The sequence below is a fragment of the Chelonoidis abingdonii genome, chromosome 11 (assembly GCF_003597395.2).
Source record: "Chelonoidis abingdonii isolate Lonesome George chromosome 11, CheloAbing_2.0, whole genome shotgun sequence".
Classification (NCBI taxonomy): domain Eukaryota; kingdom Metazoa; phylum Chordata; order Testudines; family Testudinidae; genus Chelonoidis; species Chelonoidis abingdonii.
The window spans coordinates 55872750-55891841 of NC_133779.1; the positions used below are offsets into that span (position 1 = coordinate 55872750).

A 19092-nucleotide genomic window follows, 5' to 3' on the forward strand; every position below is an offset into this window, starting at 1 on the left:
AGGCTGACTGCCCCACCGCTCCGTGGAGGTCTGCTGCAGCCTTGCATCCCCACAACGTTGTTCCGTGGGCTTCAACGTTTCTACAAGCTGCTCCACTCCACCAGCCATCCCATTAACCACACCAGCTGTCCCCACAAACTGCTCTGCCAGCCACTTAGCAATATATCTTCAGGCTCCCCCACTAGTTAACACAGTACTGAGTAATTCATCTCACCTCAGTAATTTTTGCAGTTTCAGTTCTTAGTGATTTCAGTTTGTAGTAGTGGAGCTCCAGTGCTGGTGCACCATTGGCCCAAAGGGGATTCAGCTCAGCAGCCCGTGGCTAGATTTTTCATAGAATCAAAATTAGCTCTGCTATTCAACAGTGGAGAGAAAGAAAAAGGTGTAATTAGTGTGCCATGCCCTCAAACAGGACCTATCTCATCAAGTACACACATCTTTCTCCAACCACTCTCAAGTCACTGGGTTTTGGAACCCGTGTCCCTTGTCTAGTGAGTGCTACTTAGTTGATGGTGAGACCCTCTGTCATAAAACAGTCTCATAGTCATTCATTCACATAATCAGGGTAACAACACTTTATTCCTCCTACCTCAATAACCGAGAAATTGGAGATCCCACAGCTGTCAAAGTGACCATTTGGGGCTGCTGTGGGCTCATGCTAGGCAGAGTGGGTTTGCCTATGCAAACAAGATCAGCCCCCTAAGTTCTTTTCCACACTCACCATAATACACCACCAGATGTCAGGGTAGAGCTCATCCTGACTCTGCTTACACATGTAATGCTCTACGGGAGAGATTTGCAACTAGCATGGGAACCTTCTTGTCTTCTGGAATGTCATGGAATGTACAGAGTCTTTCAAAAGTAGGAAGGTATTCCCATGTGCCATCCAATTGGCGGTGTATGGAGCACAGCTTGTGGCCCTCGGGGATGACTGATTACTGCTTGAGAATTTTCTGTTTTTAGTTCTCATAACTTGAGCTCTTGTTGGCATTGCTTCTCTTTCTCCTCCATGATTCATTGGTAGGCAGCTATTATCACTTTCAGCATTTAATGGTCTGCTACTGCTGCTTGTTTTTCTGACTCCTGCTCTCTCTGAATCTCATTTCAGCTACAGTGTAGACACTCACTACAGTGACGGGAGGAGTTCTCCACTGGAGTAGTTAATCCATCTCCTGAAGAGGCAGTAGCTGGGTTGACTGAATAATTCTTCCCTTGTCCTAGTTCTGGGTTGGCATGGTGACATTGCCCAGGGATGTGGATTTTTCACTCCCCTAGAGACACGGCGATGCCAACATACATTTCTAGTACATATCAGCCCTCAGAGTATTGATAGTCACCTAGGCAAGAATCTCTCATAACCAGGGCTGGCGCTACCATTTAGGCAGCCTAGGCAATCCCCTAGGGCACCAGGATTATTTGGGGGGCGGCATTTTGCCAGGGGGGCGGCAGGTGGCTCTGGTGGAGCTGCGGCAGTGGTGCCTTTGGAGGGTCCTTTGCTCCGCGCCTCCGGTGGAGCTGCCGCAGTCATGCCTGCGAACGGTCAGCTGCTCACGTGACTCCTGTGGACCGCCCACAGGCATGCTTGTGGGAGCTCCACTGGAGCCACGGACCAACGGACCCTCCGCAGGAATGACTGCGGCAGCTCCACCGGAGCCACGGGATCAGCGCGGGGGGCAGCGAAATGGCCGTGCGCCTAGGGAGTGAGAAACCTTAGTGCCGGTCCTGCTCATAACCTGCATATATGTATAAACCTCTTTTTCCCTCCTAGCCTAGTTAAAATAACTCCAAGTTTTCAAGCAAGGATCACATTTCCTATGCAAAGTGGCCATTGTACACTGAGTGGATCAAGAAGAGATGGGTGGGGAAGCTGCAAATTAAACTTGAAATGTGGCTGTAAGATCAAAGGTCAACCTGGATAAGCTGTTCCCCCAAGCCACAGGTTTTCACCCCAAATTACAAACTACATGGTGTTCCTTGTAAATCAAATAGACTGAGAATAATCTTTCACCCCAAATTAGAATCTGCACATTTGTTTGCTTTGCGATTCAGATCCATATTTTTCTGTATGTGGAAGAAGTTTCTTATTCTATTAGGGTATGTCTACACTACAAAATTAGGTTGAATTTATAGAAGTCTTTTTTCAGAAATCATTTTTATACAGTCGATTGTGTGTGTTCCCACACAAAATGCTCTATGTGCATTAAGTTGGCGAATTGTGTCCACAGTACCGAAGCTAGCGTCGACTTCCAGAGTGTTGCATTGTGGGTAGCAGCAGCTAGCTATCCCACAGTTCCCGCAGTCTCTGCTGCCCATTGGAATTCTGGGTTGAGATCCCAATGTCTGATGGGGCAAAAAACATTGTCGCGGGTGGTTCTGGGTACATGTCATCAGGTGCCTCTCTCCCTCCCTCTGTGAAAGCAACGGCAGACAATCGTTTCACACCTTTTTTCCTGGGTTACCTATGCAGATGCCATTCCACGGCAAGCATGGAGCACACTCAGCTTACCGTCACTGTACGTCTCCTGGGTTCTGGCAGACGTGGGACTGCATTGCTACCCAGCAGCAGCTCTTTGCTTTTTGGCAGCAGACGGTGCATTACGACTGGTATCTGTCGTCGTCGTCGTCATACTCTGGGTGCTCTTTTAGCCCACCTTGGTGAGGTTGGTCGGGCACCTGGGCAGACATGGGAGTGACTCAGCCAAGTCATTCCCATCTTCTGCCAAGCAGCCAGGAGATGACAATGTCTTGCAGTTGTAATGCAGCATCTTCTGCCGAGCACCCAGGAGATGACGATGGCTAGCAGTCGTACTGCACCATCTGCTGCCAGCCTAAGATGTAAAAGATAGATGGAGTGGATCAAAACAAGAAATGGACCCGATTTGTTCTGTATTCATTTGCTTCCCCCCTTCCTCCCTCCGTGAAATCAACGGCCTGCTAAACCCAGGATTTTGAGTTCAGTCCTTGAGGGGGCCATTCTGTGTGATAATTGTTTGTGTTTCTCCTTGATGCAAAGCCACTCACTTTGTTAATTTTAATTCCCTGTAAGCCATGTCATCAGTCGCCCCTCCCTCTGTCAGAGCAACGGCAGACGATCGTCTTGCGCCTTTTTTCAGCACAGACGCCATAGCACTGGGAACATGGAGCCCGCTAAGATCACCGCAGCACTTCTGAGCACTGTAAACACCAAGCGCACTATCCTGCAGTATATGCAAAACCAGAACCTGCCAAAGCAAAACCAGGAGAGGAGGTTACAGCAGTGCGACAACGAGAGTGATGAGGACATAGACTTCTTACAAAGTACGGGCCCCGGCAATGTGCACATCATGGTGTTAATGGGGCAGGTTCATGCCTTGGAACGCAGATTCTGTGCCTGGGAAACAAGCATGGACTAGTGGGACCACATAGTGTTGCAGGTCTGGGACGATTCCCAGTGGCTGCGAAACTTTCGCACGCGTAAGGGCACTTTCATGGAACTTTGTGACTTGCTTTCCCCTGTCCTGAAGCACCAGAATACCAAGATGAGAGCAGCCCTCACAGTTCACAGGCGAGTGGCGATAGCCCTGTGGAAGCTTGCAACACCAGACAGCTACTGGTCAGTCGGGCATCAATTTGGAGTGGGAAAATCTACTGTGGGGGCTGCTATGATCCAAGTAGCCAACACAATCAAAAAGCTGCTGATATCAAGGGAAGTGACTCTGGGAAATGTGCAGGCCATAATGGATGGCTTTGCTGAAATGGGATTCCCTAACTGTGGTGGGACGATAGATGGAACACATATCCCTATCTTGGCACCGGAGCACCAAGCCAGTGAGTACATAAACCGCAAGGGGTACTTTTCAATGCTGCTGCAAGCACTGGTGGATCACATAGGATGTTTCACCAATATCAACGTGGGATGGCTGGGAAAGGTATATGATGCTCGCGTCTTCAGGAACTCTCATCTGTTTCAAAAGCTGCAGGAAGGTACTTTCTTCCCAGACCAGAAAATAACCACTGGGGATGTTGAAATGCCTATAGTTATCCTTGGGGACCCAGCTTACCCCTTAATGCCATGGCTCATGAAGCCGTACACAGGCAGCCTGGACGGTAATTAGGAGCTGTTCAACTATAGGCTGAGCAAGTGCAGAATGGTGGTAGAATGTGCATTTGGATGTTTAAAAATGCACTGGAGCAGTTTACTGACTCAGTTAGACCTCAGCGAAACCAATATTCCCATTGTTATTACTGCTTGCTGTGTGAACCATAATATTTGTGAGAGTAGGGGGGAGACGTTTATGGCAGGGGGGAAGGTTGAGGCAAATTGCCTGGCCGCTGATTACATGCAGCCAGACACCAGGGCGGTTAGAAGAGTACAGGAGGGTGCAGTGCGCAACAAAGAACCTTTGAAAACCAGTTTCATGACTGGCCAGGCTATGGTGTGAAAGTTCTGTTTGTTTCTCCTTGATGAATCCCCCCCTCCCCTTGGTTCACTCTACTTCCCTGTAAGCTAACCATCCTCCCTGACCCTCTTTGATCACCACTTGCAGATGCAATAAAGTCATTGTTGCTTCACATTCATGCATTCTTTATTAATTCATCACACAAATAGAGTGTTAACTGCCAAGGTAGCCTGGGAGGGGTGGGGGAGGAGGGAAGGACAAGGTCACACTGCACTGTAAAATTTAAAACCTTTAAAACTTATTGAAGGCCAGCCTTCTATTGCTTGGACAATCCTCTGGGGTAGAGTGGCTGGATGGCCGGAGGCCCCCCCACCGTGTTCTTGGGTGTCTGGGTGAGGAGGCTATGGAACTTGGGGAGGAGGGCGGTTGGTTACACAGGGGCTGTCGCGGCGGTTTGTGCTCCTGCTGCCTTTCCTGCTGCCTTTCCAAGCATATGAGTTTGATGGTCCAGCAGCCTGTGCATTGACTCCTGACTTCTGTCAGCAAGCTGATGCCACCTATCTTCTTCAGCCCACCACTTACTCTCTTCAGCCCGCCACCTCTCCTCACATTCATATTGTACTTTCCTGCACTCTGACCTTATCTGCCTCCATGCATTCTGCTATGCTCTGTCAATGTGGGAGGACAGCATGAGCTCAAAGAACATTTCCTCCCAAGTGCGTTTTTTTGCCTTCTAATCTTCGCTAGCCTCTGGGAAGGAGAAACATATGCAGCTGGTGGAGGGAAAAAAAGGGAGAGTGGTAGTTACAAAGACACATTTTATAGAACAATGGCTACACTCTTTCACAGTAAACCTTGCTGTTAACATTACATAGCACATGTGCTTTCGTTACAAGGTCATATTTTGATGGCTTCAGCCCTCCCCCCACCACGTGGCTAACAGCAGGGAACATTTTTGTTCAGCCACAGGAAAACAGCCCAGCAGGAACAGGCATCTCTGAATGTCCTCTTAATAAAACCACTCTATTTCAGCCAGGTGACCATGAAGGATATCACTGTCCTAAGGATAACACAGACAGATAAAGAATGGATGTTTGAATGCCAGCAAACACCGGGACCATACACTGCAATGCTTTGTTCTGCAATGATTCCCAACTACATGCTGCTGGCCTCGTGTGGTAAAGTGTCCTCCCATGGAGAACAGAATAAGGCTGCCCTCCCCAGAAACCTTTTGCAAAGTCTTTGGGAGTACATCCAGGAAAGCTTTATTGAGATGTCCCTGGAGGATTTCCACTCCATCCCCAGACATGTTAACAGACTTTTCTGGTAGCTGTACTGGCCGCGAATGCCAGGGCAAATTAACCATTAAACATGCTTGCTTTCAAACTATGTCTAATATTTACAAAGGTACACTCACCAGAGGTCCCTTCTCTGCCTGGTGGGTCTGGGAGGGAACCTTGGGTGGGTTCAGGGGTTACTGGCTCCAGGTCCAGGGTGAGAAACAGATCCTGGCTGTTGGGAAAACTGGTTTCTTCGCTTCCTTGCTGTGAGCTATCTTCAACTTCCTCCTCCTCATCTTCCTTGTCCCCCAAAACTGCTTCTGTGTTGTGTCCTACTCCATTTATGGAGTCAAAGCACACGGTTGGGGAACTGGTGGCTGCACCTCCTAGAATGGCACGCAGCTCATTACAGAAGCGGCATATTTGGGAATCTGACCCGGAGCAACCATTTGCCTCTCTGTTTTTTTGGTAGGCTTGCCTTAGGTCCTTAATTTTCACGTGGCACTGCTGTGGGTCCCTGTTATAGCCTCTGTTCTTCATGTCCTTGAAGACCTTTTCAAAAGTTTTGGCATTTCCTTTACTGGAACGGAGTTCAGCTAGCACGGATTTGTCTCCCCATACAGCGATCAGATCCAGTACCTCCTGTATGGTCCATGCTGGAGCTCTTTTGCGATTCTGGGACTCCATGGTCATCTCTGCTGATGAGCTCTGCACGGTCACCTGTGCTGATCAGCTCACAATGCTGGCCAAACAGGAAATGAAATTCAAAAGTTCACAGGGCTTTTCCTATTTACCTGGCCAGTGCATCTGAGTTGAGAGTGCTGTCCAGAGCGGTCACAATGGAGCACTCTGGGATAGCTCCCGGAGGCCAATACTGTCCAATTGAGTCCACGCTACCCCAAATTTGACCTGGGAAGTCCGATTTCAGTGCTAATCCCCCCGTCGGAGGTGGAGTAAGAAATCAATTTAAAGAGCCTTTTAAATCGAAAAAAAGGGCTTTGTCGTGTGGACGGATCCAGGGTTAAATCAAGGTAACACTGCTAAATTTGACCTAAAATCTTGTAGACCAGGCCTTAGAGAGACAAAGTGGGGGAGGTAGTATCTTTTATTGGACCAACTTCTGTTGGTGAGAGAGGAAACGTTCGAGCTACAAAAAGCTTTTCTGTTGTAAGTCCTAACTAATGTGAAATGCTTTTGTGTAAGCAAAGACTGCAGAGTCTGTCCTCCAACTTGAGAAGATTATAAGGGGTTCATTGGTTTTAACTGTAAATAAATGTTGCACTCAAGAATAATAGGCAACAGGGCCATTCCTAGGGGGATGCGGGGCCTGGGGCAGAAGTGATAGATTTGTCTCTTCTGGGGTCAACCGAGCTGGCCAATCGCACTGGCCTTCCATGGTGCTGCCGCCGACCCACTGCCAGACACCTGGGTTGCGGTGGCCCCAGTCCTTCCCCAAGACCCCCGCCACCTCCTCCACTCCACACCACCTCACATCCCCACTACTCGCTGCATCCCTCCTCCTTGGGATGAGAGAGTGAGAAGGGACGTGGAGAAACAGCAACCAGTGGACGGAGCAGGCTCAGCTGGTTGCTGGGGCCGGCAGCTCAGTGTGGGGAGTGTGGCCTTCAGGGGCAGGAGGAGCTGGCGCTAGCGAGATGGCGGCTCAGCCTGGCCCGACTCCGCCTGACTCAGCCCGGCAGGCACTCAAGCCACAGCGGCTTGGCATGGTGCTGGGGGAAGCTGATGGCTCAGCCCAGCCCAGCCTAGCTTGCCGCTGGGGCTGGCTTAGTGCTGGGGAAGGCCAGCTGCTTGGCCTTGCCTGGCTGTCAGGGAAGCCGGTGGCTTGGCCCGACTCTGGCGAGGGGGAGTGGGGCTCAGGAGTGAGGAGGCCAACAGCTCAACTTGGTGCTTGGGTGGGGTGGGGTGGATTGGGGAGGCCGGTGACAGAGGCTCAGCCTGATGTGGCTGGGGTGGGCGGGCTGGGCTCCTCCGGTTGTGGGGCCCCCTCAGAGTCAGGGCTTCTCCTTTTACAGGGTGGGAAGGGGTTTTGGAGCTCTAGTGTGGCGGGGGGCAGAGCCTTGGGCAGAAGGGGCGAGGCTGGCAGGTTTGTCTTCACCCACCACCCATTAGGACAGGGCCCAGAGCAGTCGCCCCGATTAGCCCTACGGCTCTGATAGGCTTTGTCTGGTACAAGGACAGAGAAATGTTGAAAGATATCAACCAGAGTAGAACTCTGGGATATTAAGAAAAATTACTTAGAAGGAGGATCCCAAATGATAGCACCGGCAGGTAGTGAAATACAATCCTTGAAATGAATCAAACTTAAAATGCCTCCGATAAGAAAAGGATTGAAGAAATCTGTTATACACCAGCGCCATCTACTGGATACCAATGGAAACGATAAAGAAATGAAAGAGGTAAACTAAAGCCCTCCTTTGGCACGTGTCCAATGGGAATCAGAGGGTGGCCCCCCTCCAATGAGCCCTGAAACCAGGACATGTAAACTGAGGTCACCACGTGCTTAGGAGAGTTGACTAAGCCCAACACAAGAAGCAGCAGAATCCTAGATGTGAGCGACTCCTGGAGCAGCTGTGTGGAAAGGACTCTCCCCGATTTCAGTGCCAAGCAGAAAAATGGAGATTCCATCTCAAAGATTATATTTCCCCTTCTGTTCCTAATATCGATCCTTGTGAGTTATTTTGCTGAGTCTATGCTCCCTAGCGAGACCTCACTAGAGAGAAGTATAAAAATATCGCTCGAGCCTACAGGGGTGTAATCAGGAAGGATAAAGTACAATTGGAGTTGCAGCTAGCAAGGGATGTGAAGTGTAACAAGAAGGGTTTCTACAAGTATGTTAGCAACAAGAAGGTGGTCAGGGAAAGTGTGGGACCCTTACTGAATGGGGGAGGCAACCTAGTGACTGATGGTTTGGAAAAAGCTGAAGTACTCGACGCTTTTTTTGCCTTGGTCTTCTCGGAAAAGGTCAACTCCCAGACCGCTGCACTGGGCAACACAGTATGGGGAGGAGGTGTCCAGCCCTCTGTGGTGAAAGAACAGGTTAAGGACTATTTAGAAAAGCTGGACATGCACAAGTCCATGGGGCCAGATGCAATGCATCCGAGGGCCCTGAGAGAATTGGCTGATGTGATTCAGAGCCATTGGACATTATCTTTGAAACTCATGGCAATTGGTGAAAGGGGTCCTGGATGACTGGAAAAAGGCAATATAGTGCCCATCTTTAAAAAAGGGGAGAGAATAATCCAGGAACTACACTTCAGTCTCTGGAAAAATCATGGCGCAGGTCCTCAAGGAATCCATTCTGCAGCACTTGTAGGAGAGGAAGGTGATCAGGACCAGTCAACATGAATTCACCCAAGGGCATAGTCATGCTTGACCAACCTGATTGCCTCTATGATGAAATAACTGGCTCTGTGAATATGGAGAAAGCGGTGGATGTGAATATACCTTGATTTAGCAAAGCTTTTGATACAGTCTCCCACAGTATTCTTGCCAGCAAGTTAAAGAAGTATGGATTGGATGACTGGCCTATCAGGTGGATAGAAAGCTGGCAGATTGTCACGGGCTTCACAGTTAGTGATCAAAGTCTCGATGTCTAGTGGCACAGCAGAGTGCTCCACAGGTCGTCCTGGGGCTGGTTTTGTTCAACATTTCATCATGATCTGGATGATGGATGGATTGCACCCTCAGCAAGTTCGTGGATGACACGAAGCTGGGGGAGTGGTAGATATTACTGGAGAGTAGGGATAGGGTCCAGAGTGACCTAGGCAAATTGGAGGATTGGGCCAAAAGAAATCTGATGAGGTTCAACAAGGACAAGTGCCAGAATCCTGCACTTAGGATGAAAGAATCCCATGCACTGCTACAGGCTGGGACTGACTGGCTAAGCGGCAGTTCTGCAGAAAAAGACCTGGGGATTACAGTGGACAAGAAGCTTGGATGAGTCCCGTTAGTCAACTGTGCGCCCTTGTTGCCGGGGGCATATTGGATTGCATTAGTAGGAGCATGCAGCAGATCAAGGTGTGAAGCAAGGAGATTCTTTTCCCCAAGAATCAGGGCAGGCACACAAACATACTGAAGGGTTTATTCACTGTACCAGGAAAACTGATAAACAGCTTCAAAAGTATGGTCCTACAGGACCAATTAAAATACATTTTTCCTTAGCAGTTTAATTTGTATTTATCTTGTACTTACAGAAGACAGAACATTTTTTTCAAGAGAGAGACCAGACCATGATAATGACAGGAGCAGAACATACGCATAAAACTATTTGATTATATCAATTATCTATGACCACCTTAAGGAGAAGGGGTCGGGATGAGGAAGTGAGTGTTCACAGATATCCAGAGAGCTGTGGCAGGGGTTTGTACTGTTCTTTCTACCGAGAGGTCGAGTTACTGGTCCCGTGAAACATCTGACCATGTTTAAGTCTATCAAGTGTTTACAGCTGCCACTGTCCTTGGGCCTCTGGTATTTCTGCTTGTTAGTGTAGCAGAAGCAGAAATGAGCTCCTACCCCCTGACATCTGGTGGTGAGCTTGGGAAAAGGACTTCAGGGGCTGATCTTGGTTGCTCCATGGGCACTCCAATGGACGGAGGACTTGCCCAAGGAATGGTTCACTTTGGCTGCTGTGCGGACCCCTCTAGTCCCTTTGTGATTGGAGCAAGGAGTAATACAAGTGTTGTTATCCTGATTAATGGAATCAGGGACATAACCGAACTGTACTGGCATTCTATGAGAGGACTTTCTTCGCCCTCAACTAAATAATACTCGCTAGCAAGGGTACATGGGTTCCAGAGCCCTAAGTGAACTGAGAGAGGCTGGTGACAGGTATGTGCATGTGGGTCCATTTGAGGCCCTAAACAGTACTTTGAATGCTCTCCACTATACAATGACAGAGCTAAGTTTGACTCACATAGAAGTCTTGTTTATATGCTGGCAGATTTGAACTCACTGACTTCCTAGGTCTAAAACATTAGCAACCTACTTTGGGCAAGTGGTTCTGAGTGTAGCCAGCACAACTGGGCTTTCCTGCTAACACTGAACTCACTAAAGAGCTAAAGTTACTGAGAGAGTTGTGTTAAGTGGGGCCTGAAGACATATTGGTGAGTGGCTAGTGGAAATGGCTAGTGGAGAGGAGCAGCTGGTGGTGAATAACTGTAGCAGAAACCCTGCTGAGAAGAATTTGGCAATTGAACCGTTGACCTGAGCAGTGGGAGCATGTAAGCTGCCCTCCATACCTCCCCACTTCCACCCAGTTTGGCGAGGTAAACTCTGCAGATGAACTTCTGAACTCGGGGCTGAACCACTGAACAAAGACAGAAACTGTGGGTGAGGGTGAAACTGTGAGCAGGCCGGTGCAACCAATTTAGGTCGGATTAGGTGGTTGCCTACGGGGCGCCAAGATTAGGGGACGCCAAAAATCAGTGCCCTTCAATTTTTTTTTTAAGTGGTTGAGCGATCCGCTGCTGCTGGGATGGAAGAGGGAGTCTGAGCTGTCTCGTTCCGGCAGCAGGCATGCCCAGGGTGTCCCTGGGTCAAAGCGCCACTGCCCCAGCAGCCAGGGCTTCCTCTGGGTCAGTGCGCTGCCGGCAGCCCAGGGGATCCCCCTGGGTCAGTGTGCCACCATCGGCAGCCGGCAGCCCAGGGGGTCCCTGGGTCAGCGCGCGCATACTCGCCAGCAGAGCCGCCAGCCCAGGAGTTCCCTGGTCAGTTGCGCTCGCCGCCGCCAGCTAGGCAGCCCAGGGGGTCCCTGGGTCAGTGCACCACCGCCAGCAGCTGGCAGCCCAGGGGGTCCCTGTGGTCAGTGCGCCACCGCCAGCAGCTGGCAGCCAAAGGGGGTCCCCTGGATCAGTGCACCCTGCGTGCGGCTAGCAGCAGGCCGGGGTCCGAGTCAACTGTGCAGTCGTGCTTGGAGACCGGACGCGGAGCGTGGGGAGGTAGAGGTGAAGTGGCTAGAGGTGGGAGGGCGAGGTCTAGCCCAGACGCCGCCAGGGCGGTTGGCCTCGCTCCACGTCGGGCCTCGGGCCAGGGGGTGGGGAGCTGCCGCGGGGTGCGGGGAGCTGCCACAGGGGCGGGGGGCACACTTCAGGGCGGCGGGGGCGGGGAGCTGCTGCAGGACTGGGGGAGGGGCGCAAGGTGGAAGTTTTGCCTAAGACGCGAAACTTCCTTGCACCGGCCCTGACTGTGAGGTTGCTGGACTTAAGGACACTGCCAGACTTACTTGGGGCTGGGGCTTTTGCTCATGGTTTGTTTTATGAATCCTGTTCTTTGGTGTTTCCCCAACATAATGCGACAATGTTTCCCTCCTTTATTAAAAGGATCTTGCTACACTCAGACTCCGTGCCTGCGAGAGGGGAAGTATTGCCTCTTAGGGGATGGCTACACTGGCACTTTACAGTGCTGCAATTTTCGCGCTCAGGGGTGTGAAAAAAACACCCCCCTGAATGCTGCAAGATACAGCGCTGTACAGCCTCAGTGTAATCAGTGCTGCAGCACTGGGAGCATGGCTCCCAGCGCTGCACGCTACACCCGTAGAGGGTGCTCCGACCACACTCACACTTCAAAGCGCTGCCACAGCGGTGCTTTGAAATTTCAACTGTAGCCATACCCTCAGAGGCACCCAAAGGGGTGGTATATAATTGTCCCAGGTCACTGGGTGGGCAGTTGAGCCAGTTTTGCACTGTGTTATTGAAACGAAACCCCTAGATACTGAACTCGGCCCTTGTTGCTGCCAACTCTGATGGGCAGAAGGGTTACATTAGTCACATGTGTTTGTCTCAGCTGCTAACTGAATTTTTAACTCTTGCCTAAACAGAGGGCAGTGATTATTCCCCTCTATTCAGCATTGGTGAGGCCCCATCTGGAGTATTACATCCAGTTTTGGGCCCCCCACTACAGAAAAGATGTGGACAAATTGGAGAGAGTCCAGTGGAGGGCAACAAAAATGATTAGGGGGGCTGGGGCACATGACTTACAAGGAGTGGCTGAGGCAACTGGGTTTATTTAGGAGCGAAAAGGGGGGATTTGATAGCAGCCTTCAACTACCTGAAGGGGGGTTCCAAAGAGGATGGAGCTCGGCTGTTCTCAATGGTGGCAGATGACAGAATAAGGAGCTGTGGTCTCAAGTTGCAGCGGGGAAGGTCTAGGCTGGATATTAGGAAAAACTATTTCACTAGGAGGGTGGTGAAGCACTGGAATGGGTTCCCTAGGGAGGAGGTGGAATCTCCATCCTTAGAGGTTTTTAAGGCCCAGCTTGACAAAGCCCTGGCTGGGATGATTTAGTTGGGGTTGGTCCTGCTTTGAACAGGGGGTTGGACTACATACCTTCTGAGGGCGCTTCCAACCCTAATTGTCTATGATAGCCATATGTTAGATTTTAGCTCCTTTATAAATCCAAGCAAATTCACTTCAGAGAGGTTGAAATGAATTGTTTTAAGCCATTGCTTTTAATATTCTAACCCTGTCCCCTTTGGTCCAATGTAGTCAAAGAGAAGTAACTACCCTCTTCAAAGCACCTTAGGAAAGTGCACCTGGGCAGTGTGAGCAATGTGGGAGATACTAAAGAACTGAGAATTGATGATTGTAAGTAAACTTGCATTGTTCCCTGGTATAACTGCTGAACCGCAACTCTTGTCTGGGAGCACTGCTTGTGGGACTGTATTGTGTGTATAGCACATTCAGGCAATTGTGTCGACATTTAAGGTTGAATTGCTTACTATGTATTAATGTGATTCTGAGTGCATTCATAAATTGTCGGCTGGTTAAGAATAGGTGAGTATCTGGATTTGAGAAATCCTACTCAGGTTAAAAAAGTGACTGAAAAGATACTAGCATCCCACTAGTCAGCTAATGCTCCCTGGACTTTGTGCAAAGGGGCTCTCCTGTTGAAGTCTATTGGAGTCTGCAATGGGTGCCACAGGGAGGGGGACGCTTTTCAAATCTCCCCAGGTATGGCCTTGGCAGTGGGTGGGTGGGTCCTCTGGAGCCCTGCTCTGTGGGCGCAGTGACTGGGGAAGGGGAGGGGAGCAAGGGGAACTCACCCAGATGTCCCTATAGAGTGAAAGGCCCTTCCTCTCCTTGGGCATTCTGTGCCTCAAAGCAGCACCCTGGAACCCCCATATTCACCATTGTCAAATGATTATATGTTTCAGACGAAGCATGTCCTATAAGATATCTGCTGAAACCCATTGTTCTATCCAAATGTCTATATCATTAGTATGTATCAAGTTATGAGATTGTGCTGTATGGTTGTTCCTGAGAGATGCTGTAAGTTTGTTAGGGACATACAAAGAAGGTAAACTACTCCCAGGAGGGTGCTCCACGACCATTAATCAGCAGGGGAGTTGTAGTCAAGGGATTTATAATTCAATGACAGTTGAGCAAGCACCACACAATGGGGACTCCTCAACCCTATGACTCAGTAGCACAAGACCACACCAGGGGGATTCCTCAACCCAATGACTCAGTGAAGCCCACCAGGCCATGTTTCGGCAAGCATCTTCTAGGCACATGGATAAAGCTAAGGATATAAAATAGGTAACAGTGGCAGCATGCCTTGGTCTCCTCCCCTACTTATGCTGGGAATAACTGGGACACTGAGAAGACAAAGATCATCTGAGAAGACTGGTCCAGGCTTCAGGGGGAAGTCTGTGTATTAAGGACTGTTGTGACAAAGTGGGAATGTTCTTAATGTTTTCTCTGAATACTGTGTGGGTGCCTCAGTTTCCCCTGCAAGATGCCAATTGAAGGTGTTGGGGACAAAGAGATCAGGTGGCCTTCTTGTCCAGCAGAGACACAAAGGCCAGAGGAAGGAGTGTCAGTTTGGAGCTGAATGGGGAAATGGGGAGAGGCCCAGAACTTGGGTCTGGGCTCCCCACCCCCTCAAGATGGACCTGGCTGAGGTCCTGTTTTCTGTACCTACAAGCTCGTTTTTAGACTGAAATGTTCCTGTTGTCTAATAAACTTTTCTGTTTTACTGGCTGTCTGAGGGTTCACGTCTGACTGCAGAGTTTCGGGTGCAGGGACCTCTGGTTGCCCCCCAGGACCTGCCTGGCCAGACTCACTGTGGAAAGCACACAGTGTGGAAGGCAAGCTGAATGCTCCGAGGTCAGACCCAGGAAGGTGTAAGCTTCTTGCCCTGGAGACAGTCTGCTCAGGAGAGAGGTAGGCTCCCAGCAGAGTCCTGACTGGCTTGATATGGAGTAGTTCTAAGCATCGCAGTGAGCATCCTTCTTCCACACCATGCACTTCCAGAAGTCCGCACAGGCACTGACACTCCCTCCTCTAGCCTTTGTCTCTTTTCAGGCATTAGGAGGCCACCTTGATCTCTTGTGATTCTTCCAACACCTTCGAAGTTGGCACCTTGCAGGCAGAGAGCCCAGACCATCAGTTGCCCAGAGACAGGTTGCAGCCATTCTCTGTGCAGACGGCATCACACTTTTTGGTCCTCTCTAGGGCTTCTACAACAATTACACCCCCTTAGCCCATCATCTAGATTCTTGAGAAATGCATAGGGGAAACTGAGGCATCCCACACAGTACGTCTCAGAGAAAACATTTAAAACTTTCCCACTTAGTAACACCTGTATACGACTAGTTATATACTTTATAAGGGTGTAAAATAATCAAGTATTGTGCTAAACACATGATACTCCAAGCTGACCACTAAATTTAAGCAGCACGTTTTTCCCTCAGGTGAGGGCTTTCTGGGGTGGGGCCGGGGATGAGGGGTTCACAGTGCAGGAGGGTGCTCAGGGTTGGGGTGCTGGGAGCGCAGGCTCTGGGGTGGGGAAGGGCTGAGGATAAGGAACTGGGGTGCAGACAGGTCTCTACGACGAGAGAGAGACATCTCTCATCTGCGCACCCTGCCTCCCACTGCACTCTCTCTTTGCGACACGGTCACTGCACATGCTCCTAGGGCCTCTCTCAGGTCCAGAAAGCCCACTCGCCTCCCCTATGGTGGGTACTGGGGGGTGGTTGTTGCCATCATGTGTGGCCTCCCCTGCTGCTGCCCCTCACCATAGCCTCACTGGGGATGGGGCTGCCCCTTGCCCAGTGTGGGGCAGGAGTGGGGACTGCAGGGTAATGGCTGGGGGTGGGGTGTCACAAAATTCACCTAAGCCCCAGCTGCTCAGGTCTAGGAAGCCCGCCCTCCCCCATCTCCCCTGTGGTGGGTGCATGAGTGCTGGGGGGGCGGACTGCCATCACATGTGGCTTCCTTCCTCCCCTGCTGCCCCTCACCCTTGCCTCACTGGGGATGGGGCTGCCCCTTGCCCAGCATTGGGCAGGAGTGGGGGCTGCGAGGGAGAGGGGAGAAGGGGGTGGATCACAGGGTCAAACCTCACTGAAGCCCCAGCAGCTGCTCAGGTAAGTGAGGTCCATTCCAGATGTCCATCTCCTGGCCGGAAGTCCCCTTGGCGTCTCCTCCAGGTGGGTGCTGGGGGACAGGAGAGAGAGCTCCCAAGCACGTGCGTGCCGCCTCTCCCCTCCTCTCTCCCTCTCCCTCTCCCCCTCCCAGGTGCTCCAACAGTCTGCTGGCAGCTGCTCTCTATAGCCTTAGGCAGAAGCAGCGGCAGGCAGCTGGCAGCACAAGCAAGGGAGAGAGGCACCCTTCAGGCAAGGAAGCTGCGAGGGCAGGGCACAGGGCCTGCTCCAGGCAGGGCCAGGGGAGAAACCCAGCTCCAAATATTGGTGGAGCACAGCCCCCAGCCTTGAATATTCCTGATGCTCGGGCACCACGAGCCCATATAACCTGCCGCCCCTGCTGACACGACACTCACCCAAGCCCCAGGGTGCTGCTCAAGAGGGCCAGACAGGATAAGTCCCCTCGGAGTCGTCTGCCAGGGTGGGGAAGGGATGCTTCTGTGCCTCCACCCCTCCTCCGTCCGCAGACGTAGCAGTCAGTCTGCCATGGGCGGGCAGCAAGGGAGTGCAGTGCCCAGCTGCAGGTGGCAGCTGCCTTCTGCCCAGGGCGCAGGTGAGGCAGGGAGGAGGGAGGCACGTGGGAGTGGCAGGCGGGCCAGGGGAGAGACCAAGCCCTGAACATTGCTGGATCCAGGCCCACAGGGCCCTGAATTTACTGGAGCATGGGCACCACAAGCCCATAAAACTCCCACCCCTGCTTAGAGGACAGGGGAGCAGTGATGCTGGGGGGCTTATCTCCTTTAGTGACCTAGTGGGGGATATGCTCCCACTCTGTTTCGTCGGCATTCTCCCTGAGATGTTCCCTCAGGCAGCGGTAGCAGAACTCCATCCAGCACTCCGGGCAATCCACCAGGAGGCAGCCTAGCCCAGTGTGGCTCTCCAGGGTGTGGCACTTGGGACAGGCCCACTAGTCCTGTCCCCCAGCAGCCAGGTAAAGTGGCAGTGCCCACTGCATCCCAATAGGCTACAGAGGAGGAAATGTCCTCTGCACTCCAGTGTCTGGGGGAGGTGTCAGTCTTCTATGCACCCCAATACCCAGAAGATGGGGCAATGGCCCCTGCACCGCAATAGCTAGGAGAGGTGTCAGTTCTCTCTACACCCCAACACCCCAGAGATGGGGCAATAGCTCTGTCATGGAACCACCAGAGCGGTGCTCTGGAACTACTCCCTGTGAAGCCAGTCAGGACTCTGGGGGAGCTTCCTCTCTCTGAGCAGACTGTCTCCAGGGCAAGAAGCTCACACAGCTTCGACCTTCCTGGATCTGACCTCAGAGCATTCAGCATCCCCTTCCACACCGTGCACTTCCCCCAGCAAGTCTGCCCGGGCAGGTCCTGGGGCAACCAGAGTTCCCTGCACCCCAACTCCTGCAGTCAGCAGTGACCTACAGCCAGCCGGTGAAACAGAAGGTTTATTAGTTGACAGGAATGCAGTGGATAGAACACAACTTGTTAGCACAGAAATCAGTGACTTTCAGCAAAGTCCATCTTGGGGAGTCCTGGGCCAGATGGCCTGGACTCCCCCTCTTCCAGCCCCCCAAGCAGACTACCCAGCTTGCTTCTCCTCCTCTTCTTTGTCTCGCTTCCGGGGCAGTCACTTGCTCATCACCTGGTTGCACTCCCCTCCTGGGTCTCAGGTTACGAAGGGCATGGGTCATAGCATATATGCAGGCTGGAGCAGCTTCACCTGCCCTAGAGGTCTCAGCCAAAGTCACACACCTCTGTTCCCACCACCAAGGTATCAGTGCAGCACACAGAGAAACTGAGGCACACAGAGTATTCATGCAAAACAGTAAAACTCACATAAGACTCACAACATAATGAGGGAAATTCCCCATTTTGTCACAGGTACCTGCACCCCTATCTCTGGCAGAGGCATTACTCCTCCCTGCACCTCGATGCCCAGGAGCCAGTGCACTGCCCCTGGCATCCTGTGAGCAAGGAGTGGGGGTCGGGCCCCTGGGGGTCCCCAAATCTGGGAGCAGGGCTGAGTGTGATGGGGTGGGACCTGGCTTTGGGGAGTCAGGAGGGGAGTTCTTAGGGGTCACAGCACGGGTTGAGTCTGGAGTCTCCCTTGGGTTAGGAGGACCTGTTCAGCTCCTGCCTCCTGGCGACACTGCAGCTGGCCTCCAAGTAATTATTGTAATCCAGGCCTTCATCTTCATCATGCTCCCACTCTGTCTCGTTGGCATCCCCCCCGAGATGGTCCCTCAGGCAGCGGTAGCAGAACTCTGTCCAGCACTCCGGGCACTCCACCAGGGGGCAGCCTAGCCCAGTGTGGCTCACCAGGGTGTGGCACTCAGGACAGGCCCGCAGTGAGGGACAGCCATGGACAGATGATCCCGGGGCCTGGATCTCCAGGGTATCGTAAAGTGCAGCCTGTAGGGGGCACTGGGGATTGGAGCAGGATTTTCCCTGAGGCAAGGGGTCCTTCCAGTCCATGCAGCAGCCCCAACAGAAGCAATACAGCTCCTCGGCCCGCTGGGAGCAGGACAGGCAGGGGGTGTGCAAGGTACTGGGGTCCAGACACTGGACAAGGTGCTGGCTGCGCGGGCACTGGGGGAGGTCATGGCGGGGAGTTAGGCACCTCTGTGCTCTATTTCCCTGGGCTCTGAACTCTCAGTGCTCCAGTTCTTGGGCTCCCAGCCCAGCCTGTTGGCGATATCCCCCGCTTCCCCCACAAAACACCATAAAAGGGGACTTGACAATTGTAGCCAATTTCACAAGGTTATTGGCAGGGAATTTCCTTAGGTTTTGTTTTAATGGAGGGTCTGGTGCACTAATTACATATCCATCTCTCTCTCCCCCTGCCCTCTCCCTATCTATCCCCATCCACTCCCTCGGTCTAATCTATCTATCTCCATATCATAAGCATACTTCCCAATTCTGAACCTTAGAGTCCAAAAAGTGGGTGCCTGCATGAAACCTCCAAGCTTAATTACCAGCTTAGATCTGATATCGCTGCCACCAGACAGGAATCAGTGCCTGTCTCACT

At 51.7% G+C, this 19092-nt stretch overlaps 1 long non-coding RNA gene and 1 pseudogene across 1 annotated transcript in view; both read right to left on the reverse strand.

Annotated features, from left to right (window-relative positions):
- Nucleotides 1-4610: 4610 nt before the first annotated feature.
- LOC142047534 (uncharacterized) lies at nucleotides 4611-6423 on the reverse strand (annotated as a pseudogene).
- Nucleotides 6424-17492: 11069 nt separating this feature from the next.
- The window catches only part of LOC116818452 (uncharacterized), an 8665-nt gene continuing 7065 nt past the window's right edge, over nucleotides 17493-19092 (reverse strand). The window contains exon 2 of the long non-coding RNA XR_012656855.1: nucleotides 17493-18653. This is a non-coding gene — a long non-coding RNA (uncharacterized LOC116818452). The remainder of the gene's footprint in view (nucleotides 18654-19092) is intronic.